Source organism: Hemiscyllium ocellatum, chromosome 47, assembly GCF_020745735.1.
Source record: "Hemiscyllium ocellatum isolate sHemOce1 chromosome 47, sHemOce1.pat.X.cur, whole genome shotgun sequence".
NCBI lineage: Eukaryota > Metazoa > Chordata > Chondrichthyes > Orectolobiformes > Hemiscylliidae > Hemiscyllium > Hemiscyllium ocellatum.
In genome coordinates, this window is record NC_083447.1 from 26,102,311 (window position 1) to 26,123,721 (window position 21,411).

The following is a 21,411-nucleotide window of genomic DNA, read 5'->3' on the forward strand; positions in this document are numbered from 1 at the left end:
ATGCTAGACTCCAAGGCTGTACGTGGTGCTATGAAGCAGCAGTGCTGCGATCATAATTTAAATCAAAACAGATGATCAGTGCTTATTGTCACATTGCTGTTTGCGGAGACTTACTGCCTAGAGAGACACCCTAAAGTTCAGAAAATGGCAATGTAAATTCTGTCAACTCCAGCCCAGTTAATGTGATTACCAACCACAACATCAATACTCCAACAGTGTCATCATGAACACCGTCCAGTCCTGACTGTGATGAACAGTAACTGCAGAATCAAGAGTCCTGCAGTGGTGTGTGAACTCTACCCCACATGGAGCAGGGGGATGACCACTTCCCTGTGTGCACTTACTGGGCTCGCAGTTGTGTTGAAAACTCAGCAAATCCCTTGTCACACAGGCAGGTAAACAATTCCTACCCAGTGTGAATCTGCTGGGGTCTCAGGCGATGGGATGAATCACTGAATCCCCTCTCTCACACTGACCATCTGAATGACCTCTCCCCGGTGTGGGCTCACTGGGTCTCAGGGGGCAGGATAAATAACTGAATCCCTTCTTCCACACTGAGCATCTGAATGGCCTCTCCCTCTTTGTGGGCTCACTGGGGTCTCAGCAGGTGGTACATTTGAGTGAATCTCTTCCCCCACACTGGGAACAAGTGAATGACCTTTCCCCAGAGTGAGCTCGCTGGTGTTTCAGCAGATCATTAAGTGAATCCTTTCCCACACACTGAGCAGGTGAAAGACCTCTCCCCATTGAGAATGCACTGATGTCTCCGCAGGTGGAAGATTTGAATGAATACATTCTCACACATTGAGCAGGCGGAGGGTCTAAATCTCTGTGCCATCTCTGGTGTGTCAGCAGATTGTAAAATCAAGTAAATCCCTTCACATACATGGGGCAGATGAGGGGACTCTCCCCAGTGTGACTGTGTTGGTGAGTATCCCGCTGGGAGGGGTAAGTAAATTCCTTCCTCCAATCCCCACTTTTGCATACACTCGCCCTGGTCCCGTCATAATGGTGTCTTCCCAGATCACATGACCAGTTAAATATTCGACCACATGCGAAACATGGGAATGATTTCTCTGGGCTGGAAATTCTGCTTTCCCCTTCCATATTACCGATAAGGATCAGGACCTGCAGAATTGGATGACTCTGCAGTTGATGTGATGTTAAAGCTGAGTTTCCCATCTGGGAACTCTCTCTGTAAAACAAGGTTTTCCCTATCATCACTACAACTCCCAACACCAGCTCTCCCATCAGTTCTCCTGAATTTCTAAATTTGGACTAATGCAATGATGTCAGTAATGTGCCTTTCTCTGCTCTGATGACAGTTATAATTCTCTGACCACTTCTATGGAGATGGTGCAAGTCAGTTCTAACAATTGTCAATAAATTGTATCTGAACAGGATGCCCCCACAACAGGAAGTGCTCTGACACTCAATGCCCGTAAGTTGTGTTTTTCCTTAAAGCCCCTCATGCATCTAGCAATACAACTGAAAATATTTTATACAGTAACCTTACAATCTCAATTGCCAGTTCCAGTCCATGTAGCAGCCAGTAACATGCATCAGTGATTTGAATTCTGATGACAGCATTGCCCTGGCAGGAGAGATTGAAGAGCATGAAACTGTCTTCTCTGGAGTATCTAAAATGCAACACTTGAAATGAATAAAATTCTTCAAGAGCTCGGTAGGACAGATACAGGAAGGATGTGCTCCCTGGTTGGTGTGTCTGGAATGAAATCAGCACTAACTGTGGTATCTTTACCCAGCATCCCCTTTAGCTGCATAAATGTTTAAGATGTATTTGCTGCTCTAATTCCACTCTCTTGATCACTCCCGTTTGTAACTGCTGTAGTGTCGGGGGCTGTGCAAATTGATAACATTTGATTCAATCCATCCCAAAACCCCTCTGTGTCTGTGTCTCACTTTTGTTCACCGAGACCGTCATTCAATCTGACGTCTTTACAAACCCTGCCCTGATATTTCCTCAGAGGGCTCCGAATGAAATGTGCACAGAATTGTTACTGCGCAAAAGAAGGCTGATTGGCTCATCAGCTCCCCAAAGGATCACCTCACCGAATGCTATTCTTCTACCTTTACCCCATAAACCTTCCCATTCGTCCTCTTCCAATTGTACCTGACACCACCACACTCTTTGGCAGTGCATTCCTGACTATAATCTTTCTCTGCATGAAAGCGTTTTGTCTCATGTCACATGTGCTTCTTTTGTCAATCCCTCTACATCAGTGCCTCCTCATTATTGATTCTTTCATGCATGTCAACAGTTTCTCCCAATCAACACTCACTGGATCCCTCTTGGAAGTATCTGTACCCACCATTCCCCGGAATTGTGAATACCATCTCCCCTGGTCACAGAAGACCAGTGCGAGACCATTCAGGTGCTCTCACTGTAGGACTGGGTTCAGTCCACCATCCAGCCTCACTGTACTCCAGTGAATACACACTGGGTTAAGGCCATTCATCTGCTCAGAGTGTAGGAAGAAATTCACTCAGATATCCAGCTTGATGAAACACCAGCGAGTTCACAAGTAACCACAGTGATTGGATTTGTTTTGTTTGTTCGTGGGATGACGGCATCACTTGCTGGGGCAGCATTTATAATCCATTCTGACTGCCCAGGAGATGGTTCAGAGTCAACCCCATTATTCAGGGTCTGGATTCACATGTCGGCTGGACCAGGTCAAAATTAACACAGTTTCCCAGGCCCAATGACATGAAGAGTTGATTTCTGGTCTATTATCCTATTTCAGAAACAATAATGAATAATTTTTGCAGTTGAATTAAAAGTGAAAGACCAAAATGGGTTTTATTCTGATTGAGTATGTCCTCCTGTTTCTCTCAGTTATTATTGACAGTCTCATTCCCCCCGCACCAGAACCTGTTCCAGAGAGTGTTACAAAAACGGCAGAATGGTCAGCTGCAGCTGGTCACCTGACCAGTCACTAGTCCCAAAGTTTCAATCTCCACAAATGCTGCCAGTTCTGATGAACTTTTTTCCAGCAGTGTTTGTTTTTGTTTCTGATTTGCCAGGATTTGCAGATGGTTAGTTTTTCAATATTCATCTTGTCTGTTGCAGAGGAGTTTATTGAGGAATTTAGAGGGTTTTGATAATTGCAAGTCAGGCCACAAATCAGCCATGATCCATTGAATGGCAGAGCAGGGTTGCGGGTCTGATTGGTCTCCTCCTGTTCCAACGAAAGTTATCCATCTGCAACTTTCGGCAACATTTCCCCTCACTGTTCACTTCACCTCCATGTCTAACACACTGTTCCTGACTGAACAAACCTCCTGTGTTTGAACTAAACCTGCTAATGTTCTGTGGCTCCCTCTCCCGCCACCCGGGTTTAACTCTCATCGTGGAATGTTGTCTCGTATTACTGCGGGAATGCTCTCAAAGGACTCAGCCCGGAGTCTGTATCCCCTGGGATCCAAAAACCCCATTTATTTCCTCCTTCCTCTCTCATTCTGGCTATTGAACTCTCGGTTTCAATCCATTCTCCTGCCATGCTCTTCAACATGCCCATGTGGGAGGACTAGCGGCAGCTGCGATTTGATGAAGGGAAGTTGGGATTAGACGGAACTACAAGGAGAGGCGACAGCAAAGACAGTTCTCATTGTAACGGCAGACTTTCTCTGTGACCCAGTGAATAGTGAGGCACCTGAGTTTGTGGGGGGAGACAGATTCAATCAGGGATTTGGTAAGATACTCAGACACTGACCTACCCATCTGATTGTTAACTCAGACAGAAAGACAAAAGAAAGATACACATTTAGATCACAACTTTGACCTGGGGCAATGAAACATGCTTCAGACCCAATGATTCCAACCTCAAATCTCTGAGCCCATAAAAACAAAGTTTCCTACTTATGACAGGCTGTCCCTCAGCCTCCTCTTTTCTTGAGAAAAACATTTTGAGCTGTTAAGCCTATCCTGGTAATTATAATCTCTATGTTCCTGTAAGATTTGTGATGAATCCTTTATTATTTTTCTGTTCCTTGTGAGTGATTCCAGCAGCAGAAACAGGTCCTGACCTGTGCGGGTTTCGGTTAGAGTATTTGTATTTACAAATTCATTCTCACCCTCACATACAGTGTGAAATTGCTGTAAAACAGAAAGAAAGGATTGAGTGAGCACCCACAGAAACACAGAGGCAGCATGTGTACCTGAGTTGAATGAACCTGGCATTAGGAAAACGTGACGACAATCACAACTAGTTAGAATCACAGAATCCCGTAGGTGGAGAAAGAGGCTATTCGATCCATCGAGCCTGCAATGACCTGCTTTACCACCCTATCTCCTTAACCCCACATTTACCATGGCTCACCCAACCGGCTGAATCTGCACACTACAGGCCGTGTTAGCATGGCCAATAGAGCAAACCTACACATCTGTGGGAGGGTCACGGATTACATCCAAATGCTCGGAATTGTGGATGAAGGCTCACGAATATTTGACTCTGACACAAATGCTCTGTTTTTAAAAATAAAATCTGGGGGAAACTGCAACCGGAAAGTTTTCCAATTATCTCTGGAGGACGAGAATTCAAAACTCGTGCCACTGATCCAGGGGACACAGTGAAGTCACAGAGGCCTGGGAACCATCAGAAATGTAACAGGTTGTGAGGAAGGTGGGGGTCAGACAAGGACAAAAAGACATTCTGTCACACGGGGGAAGGCAGGAGAGATTAACCAGCAGAAATGGTAATCCCTCAAGGCCACGGGGAATGGAGTCAGGGCTGGGAAAGATACAAGGAAACAAGGTGTGCAGCTGTCAATGAAAAATAAAACAGATTATAACACATAGGGCCGAGTTCAGAGTCTGCAATTGTTGCTGCAATTGGTAAGTACAGAAAGTCTGGAAAATTCTATTACAGCCAAAACCTAGAGGATGGGCAAAATGGCCTATATCTGTGCTGCAACTTCCCGATAAATTTATTCCGACATTTGGATATCAAGTCTGATAATGCTCATAAATTCTCAAATTGGACTTGAGTTTAATATTCTGGAGAAATGTCAAATAAATCACATTGATCCCATTCTGCTGACTTTAGACCATAGCCCTGTATGTTCCAGCGTTTCAGTTACATCCATGTCCTTTTATTCTAATGTGATGCTGGTTACTGCCTCTGCCACCCCATCAGTGAGTCCCTGCTCCCCACCATCTCCGAGTGAAATGAATTCTCCCCTCCCCTTCTTTCTGAGAATTAGCTTCAATGTAAAACCTACAGGTTCTGACCTCTCTGTTAATGAATAGCTCCTTCCTATCCACTTGATCTGGATTTCTCAGCATTTTTTGGGCGGCACGGTGGCACAGTGGTTAGCACTGCTGTCTCACAGCCCCTGAGTCCTGGGTTCAATTCCCGACTCAGGTGACTGACTGTGTGGAGTTTGCACGTTCTCTCCGTGTCTGCGTGGGTTTCCTCCGGGTGCTCCGGTTTCCTCCCACAGCACCAAAGATGTGCGGGTCAGGTGAATTGGCCATGCTAAATTGCCCGTAGTGTTAGGTAAGGGGTAAATGTATGGGTGGGTTGTGCTTCGGCGGGTCGGTGTGGACTTGTTGGGCCGAAGGGCCTGTTTCCACACTGTAAGTAATCTAATCTAATCAAATTTTATCACTTCAATTAAATCTCAGCTCATCCTCCTCAGAAATCATCCCCAGCCTATCCAACCTTTCCTCAGAGCAGAAATTCTCCAATTGCAGAAGCATTCTGATCAATCTCCTCTGTACCCTCTCTGGTGTGATCACATCAACTCTGGAAAGTGGGGATCAGAAGTGTGTGCAGTACTTTAACTGCGGTCAAACGTGTGTTCCTGACATTTCCCGTGTCACCTCCGTGTTCTTGTGGTTGCCACTCACACAAGAAGTGTCCTGGTTTTCCCACATGGAATTGAGTGTGCACTCCATGGGGCTGGGATTCTCTTGCACTGTAAATCAGATGTACAAGAAGCTACATGCAATATCATGAACACGGTTAGGCCAATAAATGAAATACGAGCAAAACTATACAATGATGCAGGATCACAACTGCAGCAACGGGAGATTAAGAGCCAACTTGACATAGAGAGTAGGGAAAGAAGCAGCTGTTCAGATTGTCTCATTCATTGACATAAAGAGACTCTATGAGATTATTGCACTCTTGGGGGTGAGAATGGACGAGGTTGGGGAGATGGAGACCCCTTCAAAAGAAACTAATCAGCCTGAGAGTTATGGAATAGACTTTATTGCTATGCATTTAACAGAAAGCTAATTGAATCTGTTTTTATCCCCAAAAGATAACAAGACTGATGGTGTTTGCAATCATCATCAGAAAAAAAACCCAGAATACATGGTTCAGAGATGGATGTCAATAGCCCATCAAAATCCAACTCCTGCAATTATTCAGCAAACTCATGTGTGATTAACCAGTCATGATGAACCAGAAAATCACTGTTCACTCTGTACAGATGGACAGCGATGTGGGGAAGTATTGGCTTAGTGGTATTGTTGCTAGACAGTTTATCCTAAGCCTTGGATACCATTCTGGGACCTGGGTATAAAGCCTGCTGCAGCAAATGGGGGAATTTGAATTCAATTAAAAGGAACCTCTGGAATATAAGTGTCTAATGATGACCATTAATCGATTGTCAGAAAACCCCATCTGGTTCAGGAATGCCCTTTCAGGAAGGAAGCTGCCATCCTTACTTGGTCTGGCCTACATTGTGAGCTCAGACCCACAGCAATGTGGTTGATTCTTACCTGCCCTCTGGGCAATTAGGGATGGGCAGGAAATGCTGTCAGGCCAGCGACACCCTCATCCTGTGAATGAATAAAGGAAAATAAAAGTCTCTACCCAGTGTGAATCTGAACATCTTTGAACATGTCATAAACATTTCCAAAACTAAGTTCTCTACATACAAAACTTTATTAACATTATAACTGCCAAAACCATTGTTCATTCCTTGGTGTGAACAAGAGAAAAAAATCCTTCAACTGTAGTTATGAGTAAATTCCCTGGTGTCCCAGCAGGATGGATACCTGAGTGAATCCCTTCCCCTACACACAGAGCAGGTGAACAGCTTCTCCCCAGTCTGACTGCTTTGGCCAGTTTCCAGGTGGGATGGGTAAAGAATTCCCTTCTGACATTCCCCACATTTCCACAGTCTCTCCCTGGTGTGACAGCACTGGTGTTTTGCCATTTCAGATAAATGCTGGCAGACTGTTACACACACCATGTAGGTGTGTTACTGCCCAGTCTGAATGCTGCTGTTTCCTGTTGAAAACCTTTTGATAATTAGGTTCCAATGATCTGTTAGCTGCCTTGAGACCCCCCCTCCCCACATTCCTGATGAAGGGTTTATGCCTGAAACATCGATTCTCCTCACATGCTGCCTGACCTGCTGTGCTTTTCCAACACCACACTTTTTGACACTGATAAACAGAGTGACTGTCAGAGCTGGATGTGGTTTTGTCTGATTCCTTTGACCCAGCCATTCCCAGGATTGGGACAGTCCAAGGCACGTCTCTATGAAATGGGAAGGATTTGTAAATTCCAACCAGCCATTGTGCAGTTACCCCGTGTACTAGGATATGGATATCATCGCCCTGGTGTGGAAGGAACATAGTTCATTTCCTCAGTCTGTCAGAAAGTATTTCATATATTGGTGTGGCTCTAGATGTTCTGAGATACTTACAATTCTGGTTAGACCACCCTGGAGCAGATGTTCAGTTCTGTGTACCTAACTGCGGACACACCCCTTACCCCCCCCCCCCCCCAACCCCCATTTCCCCCAACACCCAGAACCCAGTATAAAGCATTAAATATTATCTCCTGCTGTGGAAGGACAGCCTGTATTGGTCTGAGTAGGAACACTGAGCAGATTTACCTCAATGATAATTTAACCCCTGAAGGCAAGTGACCAGAGCAAGTTAAGCAAGTCCAAATAAAATGCATTATACCACAGAAAGAGACCCATCAAATCCAAGCTGGCTGTCTGTAGCAGAATCCCATATTCTCATTCCCCATATGTCCCCTACACTCTGCAAGTTTATTTCCCTCAGATCTGATATCATTTTTAATATTAATCATTGCACCACCATACAGGCAACATGGTCTGCATATTTCCAGCCAATACAATCAGCAGACACACTTGTTCATCTCCCACTGTCTCAAAACCTGACATCTGATCTTAATTCTTGTGCCATCTGAATATCATTGGCCTTTTCATGTGGAAGGAAAGGTGTGCATTCCATCTGTGGGCGAATATTTCAAATGTCAGTGTGACTGGAAAAAGTACTCTGTGGTTCATGGCTTTGAATGGAGGCTGTCAATCAGGATTATCTCCATGACAACAGCTCCTCACCTTTATCCCTCTCCGCCCAAGCATCAATGAATTTAATACACGCCGTGATGTCGAACACTTCTTCAGCCACTCCCGAGCTCACATTTATAATCCCAGTACTCCCGCCCACCTTCCGAGGACCCCTTTGCCCACCTCCAAAACACGCCATCCACCTGGAAACCACGTGCTGGTCTATTACCTGGTCTCGATCTCTTCATTTCCAGCAGCAGCTGATGCATTAATCACCTCAACCTGTGTATCCCCTCCCACACTCCAAACTCTCACCATCGTGACGCGCAGCCCTCCACTTCCTCTGCTCCAATCCAAACCTCACCATCAAACCAGCAGGTAAAGGGTTTGCAGTGGTAGTTTGGCGCAGTGACCTCTACATCGCTGAAACCACATGCTAACTCGAAGACACCTCCTCCTCCCGCCCTCTCGACCATGAACCCACTTCCATCACCAAACCTATCATCTCCCAAACCATACAGAACCTCATCACCTCAGGAGATCTCCCACCCACAACTTCCAACCTCATAGTCTGGGACCCCCGCACTGCCCGATTCTACGTCCTTCCCAAGATCCACAAGTCTGACCACTCTGGCCTAACCATTGTCTCAGCATGCTCCTACCCCACTGAACTCATCTCCACCTACCTTGACATTGTCCTATCCCCCAATCCAGGATCTCCCCACATACGTTCGAGACACCACCCACGCCCTCCACCTCCTCCAAATCTTCTGTTTCCCCGGCTCCCAATGCCTCATCTTCACCATGGATATCCAATCCCTCTACACGTCCATCTGCCATGACCATGGCCTCCAAGCCCTCACTTTTTTTCCTCTCCCGACCTCCACAACAGTACCCTTCCACCAAAAATCATTGGTTTGGCTGGACTGGTCCTCACCTTTAACAATTTCTCCTTCGATCCTCCCACTTCCTCCAGACCAAAGGGGTAGCCATGGGAACCTGAATGGGCCCCAGCTATGCCCATCTCTTTGTTGGCTAAGTAGAACAGTCCATCTTCCGTAGTTACAATGGCACCAATCCCCAACTCTTCCTCCGCAATATTGATGACTGCATTGGCGCCACCTCGTGCTCCCATGAGGAGGTTGCGCAGTTCATCACCTTCACCAACACATCCCACCCTGACCTTAAATTTAGCTGGCTCATCTCTGACACCTCCCTCCCCTTCCTGGACATCTCCATTAATGACGACCAACTTGACAGTGACATTCTTTACAAACCCACCGACTCCAACATGGACCTGGATTACACCTCTTCCCACCCTACCTCCTGCAAAAATGCTATCCCGTATTCCCAATTCCTCTGCCTCCACCGTATCTGCTCCCAGGAGGACCAGTTCCACCGCTGAACACACCAGACAGCCTCCTTCTTTAGAGACAGCAATTTCCCTTCCCACATGGCTACAGATGCCTCCAACGCATCTCGTCTACATCCCGCACTTCCGCCCTCAAACCCCACCCCTCCAACTGTAACAAAGACAGAACCACCCCGCCGGTGCTCACCTTCCACCCCAGCAAGCTTTGCATAAACCAAATTATCCACCAACATTTCTGTCACCTTCAAATAGACCCCACCACCAGGTATATATTTCCCTCCCCACCCATTTCCACTTTCCGCAAAGACCGTTGCCTCCGTGACCATCTGGTCAGGTCGACGCCCCTCAACAACCCACCCTCCCATGCTGGCACCTTTCCCTGCCACCACAGGAATTGTAAAACCTGTGCCCCCACCTCCTCTCTCACCTATATCCAATGCCCCAAAGGAGCCTTCTACATCCATCAAAGTTTTACCTGCACATTGACCAATATCATTTATTGTATCCGTTTCTCCCGATATGGTGTCCACTACATTGGGAGATTGGATGCCTCCTAACAGAGCGCTTTAGGGAACATCTCCGGGACACCCGCACCAATCAACCCCACCGCCCTGTGGCCCAACATTTTAACCTCCATTCCATTCTGCTCAGGACATGCAAGTTCTAGGCTTCCTCCACTCCCTCAACACCAGATGCCTGGAGGAAGAACGCCTCATCTTCTGTCTCTGAACACTTCAATCCCAGGGCATCAATGCGGACTTCACCAGTTTCCTCATTTCCCCCTCACCCCTGCTCCAGCCTTCCAGCTCAGCACTGCTCTCATGACCTGTCCGACCGGCCTATCTTCCATTCCACCTATCCACTCCACCCTCCTCTCTGACCTACCATCTCCATCCCCATCCCCATTCACCTATTGTACTCTATGCTACTTTCTCCCCACCCCACCTCCCTCTCATTTATCTCCCCACCCTGCAGGCACTCTGCCTCTATTTCTGATGAAGGGCTTTTGCCCAAAGCATCGATTTTCCTGTTCCTCGGATGCTGCCTGATCTGCTGTGCTTATCCATCACCACTGTAATCTAGACTCTGGTTTCCAGCATCTGCAGTCCTGTTTTTACATAGGTCAGGTCAGCATTTTGTGGTCAAACCAACCCCACCCCCCATAGCTCATCCAAGTACCTGACAAACTTTAATTAAAGTTAACAATCACACAGCAGCAGGTTATAGTCCAACAGGTTAATTGGGAAGCACTAGCTTCCGGTACCTACCTGACAAAGGAGCAGTGCTCTGTAAGCTTGTGCTTCCTAATCAACCTATTGGACTGTAACCTGTTGTTGTGTGATGTTGTCCACCCTCATCACCATGACCTCCACAACATTTCCATGAATTAGGAATTCTTGCCACTGGCAGTGAATGTGGGGGTGGGGCGGGATTTGTAGGTCTAGAGGACCCAGTTGGTGGGATCTGGTCCTCCAGCCAGTAAGAGTGACTGAGGAGTGGGCCTGGAGGTCGGAGCTGGTGGGGCCTGGTCCTCCAGGCTTCGGTAGTGAGTGTGTGGCAGGTTCTCACTCCAATGGGAGTGCATGAGGGATGTGGTTGGTCCTCCAGCCAATGGGAGTGAATGTGTGGGCAGGGTTTTAATTACAATAAAGGAGCTTTCATGAGGACCTTCTGCTCCAACCGGCCCCACACATTTCCAGTTTCATTCAGCTCCATTTCACAACATGACTTTGGGCTTTTGTGTGTTCTCCCACACTCCTTTGATGGTGTTTCTGATTTCTGATTAACAAACTACATGGGATATTAGCAGGAATTAGGGGTGGCATAGTGCCTCAGCAGTTTGCAATGCTACCTCACAGCACCAGGAAGCCCGGTTCGACTCCACCCAACATTGTCTGTGTGGAGTTTGCACATTCTCCCCATGTCTGTGTGGGTTTCTTCCCGCAGTCCAAAGATGGCAGGTTAGGTGGATTAGCTAGGGAGAAATGCAGAGTTATGGGAAGAGGGTAGGGGGCTGTGAGTCTGCTTGGGATGTGTTCAATGGGTTGGTGGACCCCTTACCTCCTTCTGCACGTCAGGATTCTATGGTTTGGTTTGTGTTTCCCAACTGGAAACCAAACAGCAGATCAAAATCTGACAATCAGCCAGTCCATAATATCCTCAATTTTGAACATGCAGGGAAAAATCATTGTTCCCATTGGGCAGAGACCGGTCATGTGGACAATGATTCAGTGTTATCAGAACAAAAATGCACTGACAAAGGTGGGACATCCTTGAAACGCGAAGAATATGGGAGAGACTTGTCTTCTTATCTGAACTGGGTATTCACTGACTTGTCACAGCTGAGAGTGACTTCACCTTCCCCTGACTGCAGCAAAGGATGTACATTGTCGGACTGGGTTCAAACTGATCTCAACTCACTGCACAGTAGTTTTGTCACACTGGGACAAGGCTGGGAAGTACCTGCCTGTGATATCAAGGCAGCACTGGATGGAGTATTGCATCAAGCAGCAAAGTTGCAATCAGTGTCAATAGTTGGAGCCATCCTGAACACGAAGCGTGATAATTGTGGATACTGGAGTCCAATCATCTCAACCCTGCAACATCACTGCAGGGATCCCTCAGGATGGTGTCTTCGACACAAACATCTTCAGCTGCTTCATCAATGAACTTGTCAACATCAGAAGGTTGAGGATGGGGACATTTTCTGATCATTGTACAATGCCCAGCACAATTTACTTCTCTTCAGTCACCGAAATGATCTATATCCACGTGGAGCAAGATCTTGACAAGAGTCAACCTGGGACTGATTGCGCTTAATTGCCAGGCAATGTCCATCTACAACAGGAGAGAATCTAATCATCTCACATTCAAGGGCATTGTCATCATTGAATCATACACTGTCAACATCGTGCTGTTTTCATCATTCCTAACCTGAACCAGACCAGCCACATCAACTCTGTCATTACAATAGGTCAGAGGCTCGGAAATCTGCAGTGACTCCACAAAGCCTGATTGTGGAGATGCCAGTGTTGGTCAGGGATGGACAGTATAAAAGACATACGATGGCAAATTATAATCCAACAGGTTTATTTGAAATCGCATTTTTTTCCTGTGGCTGCTCCTTCATCAGATAAAGTGGCTGGAAGCACACAGCCACAGGAAGTTTATGATTTCAATTAAACATGTTCAATTTCAACCTAATAGTTTTCCTCAGTGCCTTTGCACTATTTGCAAGACATGAGTCAGGAATGTGAAGGACTTTTTTCTAAATTACTGCAGCTCTAAAACACTAAAGAAACTCAACTCCATCCAACACAAAGCAGACCCTATAATCTGTGTACATGAATCAAGATATTCACTCAGGGAACTAGACTGTTTCTTTACAGTGAACAATATACGGAGTTAGAGAGAGGAGGTAGGAGATTGTACTGGGTGACAGCTGATGCAGACACAATGGTCAAGTGGCTTCCTTATGCACTTCACGCCCTGTGCATCTTACTCCATCAGCCACCTGCAACATTCACTTCACTCATCATTGGTGGGCAGTGGTAGTAGTTTGTATGAAAAACACAATGCATTCCCACAGTCCTTCTAAAGGAATTCACGAAGCTGGGGACATCATCCTCTGAGTTCCCTTCCAAGTTGCACAATATCCTGACTTGGATGTCACTGGGTGAAATTCCTGGAATGGCTTCACAGCAATATCGGTTTATCTATACCCCAAGGATGACAGCAGTTCATAATGGCATCTCACTGTCACCTTGTCCAGGCCTTTAAGGATCAGCAATAAATGCTAGAGTAGGCAACAAAGGATGCCATGAATGAATAAATAAAACAGAGTTTGTGTTCTTTCTAAGCTTAAATTCCTTCCTGAATTGGAACCATTTGTTTTACAAATACATCAAAACCTGAACACAGGTCAAAAGCACAACACTTTGAAACAAGAATTCAAAAATTCATAAATACCTAACAGGTGTTAGGTATTTATAGATTTATAAATATATTCAGAGGTACAGCAAGGTATATATTTACAAATATATTTATAAATATATAAATATATCTGTCTCTGTCAGGGCTTTAGTCAGACAAGCTTTCAGTGTTTGCTTCATTCCTTCTACTGTACCTGAGCTCTGAGGGTGGTATGGGGATGGGATTTCTGTTCAGTATTAAGCAGGACAAACAAAACAGCTGTTTAACTACATTCTCTTGGCCAGAATCTGCATGGAAATGCTTCCACCCACAGAGTAAACCCGTTTATTAGGACCCAACAGGATTTCCTTCCCTGGGATTGGGATGGGGGTGTGGGTAAAATCAATCAGTATTTGTTCTCTTGGGCCCCTGGGTCCTTGCCGCTGCCTCTATTTTATCCTGTTTGATTTCTCTGGCTCACACTGTGTACAGACTACACCCCTTCGACAAAATCTTGTTTTATCTCTCCCTATTCCAGGCTAGTGGGTCATCTGATATTGCATTTTATCCTGCCCAATATGGGCTGACCCATGATATGAATTTAATAATGTTTGTCTTATACAGTGTGGTGGCACTGCTGAATCATCCAGACTCTGTCTTGTCCTATTACTGCCCACCCTTTTCCTGTTCCTGTTTCTCCTGTTGTGGGACTGTTTCTGAGAATGTCTTCAAAGTTTCTTTTCACGCTTCTGCAGCTATTGCCACTGCCACTCTCTGCCTCCGTTCCTTGGCTATGTGCCCTTTCCTGCTTCCCCTGTAACATTGTGGGTCTGGTTCCCCTCCCTGTACTGCAGCTATTCCCCTGTGTTTCTGAGTTTTTCTCAGATATCATGGCCCAATTCAGAATGTGGTTAGAATGATCTCCCACTGGGAGTCACATGTTTATAATTAGTTAAATGACATCCCATGTCATCTTTAAAATACATCAAACATATTTCAACATCACAGGTTGGGGTTTGGTATTCCCCCGTGTTCCTTACACACCTTAGGCTTCCTCTCTGTATGATCCTCGATATTATCTTTGGGTCCCTGAGCCACCAAGGTTATTTTAGTCCATTCAGCCTGTCTCCTCCCCAGTGTGTCCCTGTAATATCTATAAATGCCTGGAGGTACTGATCGCTGTGCACTGGGGGGAACCGGTTCACACCCTCCCCCTCTCATTGCAGGGACAGGTTCTGCTGTACACTTCAGAGCGTCTTGGCCTGAGGGAGGGTCTGTACATCATCTTCGGTGAGACTGTGTGCCTCAAGTAATTCATCCATATTCTCCCAATAAAGCCCAATATTACCATTTCTCCACCAGGCTGGGTGTTCATTCACCAACATCTGTAGTTCAGCCAGGTGAACGGTTCAGGTTTGGTTTCTGTAAGTTCACTTTTTGCTCCCTACTGTCTGTCCAAGTTTGAGCTTTGATGCCGAGCAGTGCCATAGACCCAGCCTTCTGGGCCTTACAGGGCAGTGGGTCATCCCACCCATTACTGTACCTCTGTCCATGTGTGGGCACTTTGTCATCTAGCCCAGTCCAGTCAGTGTCACCATCCTCACTGCCTTCTGAGGAGAGCGGGACACTAGGTACCTCCCCCACTGTAATTACCAACTGGCTGTTTGGGTTTAATGCCTCACGTCTGAGAGCCATCACCTTCACTTGTTCCTGTTTCCCATAATAATGTAACACGTTCCGTCATTCCTGGAATAAAACAGAACAAAATGTGAATTTTGTTTTACTTGAAATATTAATAATTTGACATTCCCTATCCATCGAGGTAAAAATTGTAATGTGATTATTTAAGTGAATTAATGTGATCATACAGTGAAAATAACCCTGATAATCAACGACATTGAATAAACTGAATAGTATGTGATTATTTGTACCAGGTTTGCAGTGAAAATTCAACATCATTTTAATGCTTGTAACCTGTTATGCCATGCACTGTTATTAGGGTATAAAGAAATGGAAGGACATCAGAGAAAACAAATAGACTTTAATTTTAGCTTCACTGCAATAATGAACCAAAACAATATTTGGATAAATGGTTGAACTACGTAACAAAGTTTCCAGTGTCATTATTGGCATGCAAAATAATTTAAAATGAATTGTGATTTAGAATTGACGATTTAAAATATATTTTGAAGAGAATAATCACATATTTTTGGAGGAAATTAGGAACGGAGATAAATATGTATTCATTTATGTTAATAGTTTTAAAATGTTTGGAAGTTGACTGGGATTATTTGATTGAGAGAGGCTGCATGATTATAAAGACTAATTCGCCTTTTTCGTTGCATTGTTGGTTTCACTAGAATCTGCTGTGGTCTAAGCTCTTGTTGTGTGCAATGGACTGTCACTAATAGCTTAATTAACCTGCAAGTCCCTGATCAGGTTTCCTTTGTCTGTAAGTCAGTCTGTAAGTGAGCAACACACCCGCTTTTCTGAGGGGAAACAGATTATTTTGAGAGGAAATAAGTGGCGGTTCACACTGAGAATGGTTTCTAGCACACACCATCAGCAGGGAAAGGATTTTTCTAAAGAATTCCAATCTCTATCTACAAATCTGATTTGTCAGTTTTTGGAGGATTCAACTCCTTTGTTCTGAGCTGTTTTTATACAAGCAGTTGGTTCATTATGTCTTTGCCAAGAATGTTGTTTACATTCCCCTTTTACTGTGATTCTGCAGGTTAGAATATTCTGAGAGTCAATAATGTTTAATAAGTGAACATTGAATGATTTTGACTCTAACAGAAAAGTGGCTTTATTTTCAGCTAATTATTCACTTTGCATTTCCTGGTTGTGTTGAATGTTACAGAAACAGGCTCTGAGCAATGTTTCCATTCACTTGTGTTGGAGACACTGACAGCCACGTGGTCAGTCAGTTTCAGGAGTTTGAATTCAATAATCATTTAGAATTATGAGTCTACTGATGAAATTATTCTCGATTGTGAAGAAAAATCTATCTGGGTCATTGCCATCCTTACCTGATCTGGTCTACATGTGACTCCTGACCCACAGCAATGTGGTTGACTCTTACCTCCTCTCTGGGTAATAAATTCTGCCCATAGCCAGTGGCACCTGCATCCAGTGAATGAATTTTCAACAAGGCTCTCAGTCCTGTTTCATGTGAGAAAGAAGCAGAAGGTGACCATTCTGCCCCTCAAGCCCGCTCCATCATTCAATATGGCCAGGCATGATCTGTTAGTGATTTGTATTCCATCTTCCCCCAACGTCCCTTAACAAGAATCTATCAAGCTGTGTCTTAAAAATATTCATTGAGCCCACCATCTGGGGCAGAGAGTTCCAAAGTTGCAAAGCCCTCTGAGAGGAAACAAATCTCCTCATCTCTGTCCTGAAAGGGTGAACCCAATTTTAAAGCAGTTCCATCTGGTTCAGGAATGACCCACAGGAGGAAACATCATTTCCACATTCACCTTATCAAACATTCAGGATCATAGACACTTCAGTGATGTCACCCCTCACTCTCCCAAACTCGAGCTGAAACAAAATCGAGCCTGTCCAACCAACCGACATTTTATTTCTGTCATGCAGGGTGTGAGTGGGATTGAAATGTGTTACGTTTATGATGCAGTGAATGTGTTGCTTCACTATGTGAGGTCAAAGAGTCAACGTGAGCCATACTCGCTTTCCTGTCTTACTGTGTTACATATATCTTAAATTACTGTCGTGTTTCCATCCCTCCTGACCTCATCTAACCAAAAGGGATGACAGAGAGAGATCAAGAAAAGTTGTTAGAAAATTTGTTGTCGCCTAAAAAGTATTTGGTCTATTTGTAAAGATTGCATTGTAATTGAAGTAACCAGTTAATGAAAATTTCCTCGAATAAAAAATGAGGTCTGCAGATGCTGGAGATCAGAGCTGAAAATGTGTTGCTGGTTAAAGCACAGCAGGTCAGGCAGCATCCAAGGCAGAAGAAATTCGATGTTTTGGGAATAAGCCCTTCTTCAGGAATGAGGAAAGTGTGTCCATCAGGGTTAGATAAAAGGTAGGGAGGAGGGACTTGGGGGAGGGGCGATGGAGATGTGATAGGTGGAAGGAGGTCAAGGTGAGGGTGATAGGCTAGTGTGGGGTGGGGGCGGAGAGGTCAGGAAGAAAATTGCAGCTTAGGAGGCTGGTGCTGAGTTCGAGGGAATCGACTGAGACAAGGTGGGGGGAGGGGAAATGAGGAAACTGGAGAAATATGAGTTCATCCCTTGTGGTTGGAGGGTACCCAGGCGGAAGATGAGGCGCTCTTCCTCCAACTGTCGTGTTGTTATGTTCTGGTGATGGAGGAGTCCAAGGACCTGCATGTCCTCGGTGGAGTGGGAGGGAGAGTTAAAGTGTTGAGCCACGAGGTGGTTGGGCTGGTTGGTCCAGGCGTCCCAGAGGTGTACCCTGAAGCGTTCTGCAAGTAGGCGGCACGTCTCCCCAATATAGAGGGGGCCACATCGGGTGCAGCGGATGCAATAGATGATGTGTGTGGAGGTGCAAGTGAATTTGTGGCGGATATGGAAGGATCCCTTGGGGCCTTGGACAGAGGTAAGGGAGGAGGTGTGGGCACAAGTTTTGCATTTCCTGTGGATTGGGAGTTGGGTTGGTGGGGGGTGTGGACCTGACGAGGGAGTCACGAAGGGAGTGGTCTTTGCGGAACGTTGATAGGGGAAGGGAGGGAAATATATCCCTGGTGGTGGGGTCCGTTTGGAGGTGGCGGAAATGACGGCGGATGATACACTGTATATGGAGGTTGGTGGGGTGGTAGGTGGGAACCAGTGGGGTTCTGTCCTCGTGGTGGTTGGAAGGGCGGGGCTCAAGGGCGGAGGAGCGGGAAGTGGAGAAGACACGGTGGAGGGCATCGTCCTCCATCGCCCCTCCCCCAAGTCCCTCCTCACCACCTTTTATCTTAGCCTGCTGGACACACTTTCCTCATTACTGATGAAGGCCCAAAACGTCGAATTTTATGTTCCTTGGATGCTGCCTGACCTGCTGCACTTTAACCAGCAACACATTTTCAGCTCTGATCTCCAGCATCTGCAGACCTCACTTCTTACTTGAAGATTTTAACCTACTGCGAATCCTCTTGCAAGGATGCCTTCCTTGAAGAAGCTCTATTCCTCCCTCTACGGAGCTACACGTCCTCCCACCCTGCCGCGTGTAAAAATGCCATCCCATATTCTCAATTCCTTCGTCTCCACCGCATCTGCTCCCAGGAGGACCATTTCCAATACCGTACAGCCCATATGACCTCCTTCTTCAAAGACCGCAGAATCCCCCCAGACGTGATCAACGATGCCCTCCACTGCATCTCCTCCACTTCCCCTTGTCCTACGAGATGGAAGTGGCCACGGGTTTCCCGAGTGTTGCTCGGGCTGCACTCATCCAGGCAAGTGGGGAGTATTCCATCACACTCCTGGCTTGTGCCTGGTAGCTGTTGGGCAGGCTTTCAGGAGCTAGCAGTTGAATTACTCTTGTAGCCACTGTGTTTATGTGGTGAGGCCAATTCAGTTTCTGATCAATGATTATCCCCAGGATAGTGTTGACAGTGGGTATTCAGTGATGGTAACAGCATCGAATGTCAAATGATGGTGGTTAGGTCATTTCTTATATGTGATGGTCGCAGCCTGCATTTGTGTGGCATGTGTGTTACTTGCCGCTTGTCAGCCCAAACCTGGATATTGTCCAGATCTTGTTGTTCTTGGGGTTGGACTGCTTCAGTACCTGAGGAGTTAATTATTTAGCAACGCTCAATAATTACAAAGTTATGCAAATTCCTTTTTCTATCAAATGTCATGGACTGTATCTTGTGGTCACGCTGATATTCACTTTCATTATATCCTTATAATTCTCCCCGTGTCTGCGTGGGTTTCCTCCGGGTACTCCGGTTTCCTCCCACAGTCCAAAGGCATGCAGGTTAGTTGAATAAATGATAAGTTGTCCGTAGTGTTAGGTAAGGGGTAAATGTAGGAGTATGGGTCTGGGTGGTATACGGGTCGGTGTGGACTTGTTGGGCCAAAGGGCCTGTTTCCATACTGGATGTAATCTAATGTCAACTAATTGAATGAAATACATTGCTTCTGTATTGTCTGCATTTTGAGCAAAAGTAATTTCTTTTCAATAATTACTAAATGGCTCATTTATTGTACTCAATCCACCAATCTAGCTACTATATTTTAATCTTCAGTTTAACGATCTTAATGAATGCTGAATCAACATCAGAGCAAAGTGCTTTTAAAATGTTGAGTCAACTTATTCGTTCAGATTACAACATTTATTATGAATTCATTATCCTTATAATAATTACAGAATAATTTGTTTGTCTTTCTAAATAATCCATTGTTTCATTTAATCCATTGTAACAATGTTATTGTTTTCAGGTCAACTATCCCACAGCGGAACCAATGGTTTTGCATTCAACACCCTTTGAAAAACGACTTTTGCTCATTTGAATAATCACAGTAATCTCAGCCTTATAAATTCAGAGAACTGTAATTACTTTTCATTGCAATGAATGCTGTTCATGTCTACATATTGCACAGTCACAGAGCAACATTAAATATTTCCTTCTTTGAAGGGTACTGATATATTTTCAAAAATCTATGTGTTGCTAATATCTAAGTATTGTTCAGTTCAGTCAGGGGTATAAATGTGCAATAATGTCTCAGTATGTGAACTGATATGAATATATTGCAGTGTACGAACACCCAATCATCATGAATATCGATTTTTATTTTAACCGTGGAAACACAGTTGAATTAATTTAATTATATTTCACTTTAATGCTCGCATTCATTGTATTTCTAATCACAATAAGAGAGAACTATTTCATGTGACACAATTATTTAAAATTCATGTCACTTTTTCTTGGACACAAAATAAAATTAACACCCGTTTTTCATTCTTTTACCAATTGTAGAAAGTTAGACTGATACATGACAGAAACAGGCCATTCAGCCCAACTTGGCATTTCGGAAGGTTTCCGAAACTAAACTAATCCCATTTTCCTTTGTTTGTCCCATATCCTTCAGGACGTTTTCTATCTATGTAACTATCCAAATGTCCTTTAAATGTTGTAATTGTACTAGCCGCTGCCTTTCTTCTCACAGCTCATCTCAATATGAGCCAAACACATGTTGTGAAAAGTGTTGTCCCTCAGATACCTTTTAAAACTTTCCTCCTCACCTTAACAACATTCATACTTCAATCAGTGACCTGAAGCAACTAAATTCAAGATATTGTGATCATTATAATGAACAACAGATACAAGTTGAGAAAATGTTGGATTGAAAAGAAATTCAGTTGACACTTAGATATTTTCTCATCAACTCTGAGGTGCTTTGACACATCTCTGTTTGAGGTAGGAATTGAACGCCTGCCTCCTGGTCTATTAGTACAGACATTACCAGAGCTCTCCATAATGTTCCCATGCAGGAAGGGCAAGACTATAATCACATATTTGCTATGTTTACTCTCAGGGAAATCTGCTCAGATATTTATTGTGATAATTGGACTAGGATTGTATAAGACAGTTCCAGTGTGTAATGGATAAAAAGAATTAGTAATTTCTAATAATGATGGATGAAGCGACAGTGATCTTAAATAAATAGAAGTCTCATGATAATCAAATAATTCAATATGTTTGAATCAGTTATTCATATATATATATAAATTAAAATTAAACTGCTTTGTAATGCACATGAATTGGAAATAAAGCATTCGTCATTCAATATGACAACTCAGTTTCACAAAATTGTGATTTCTAAGAATTCAAGATTTAT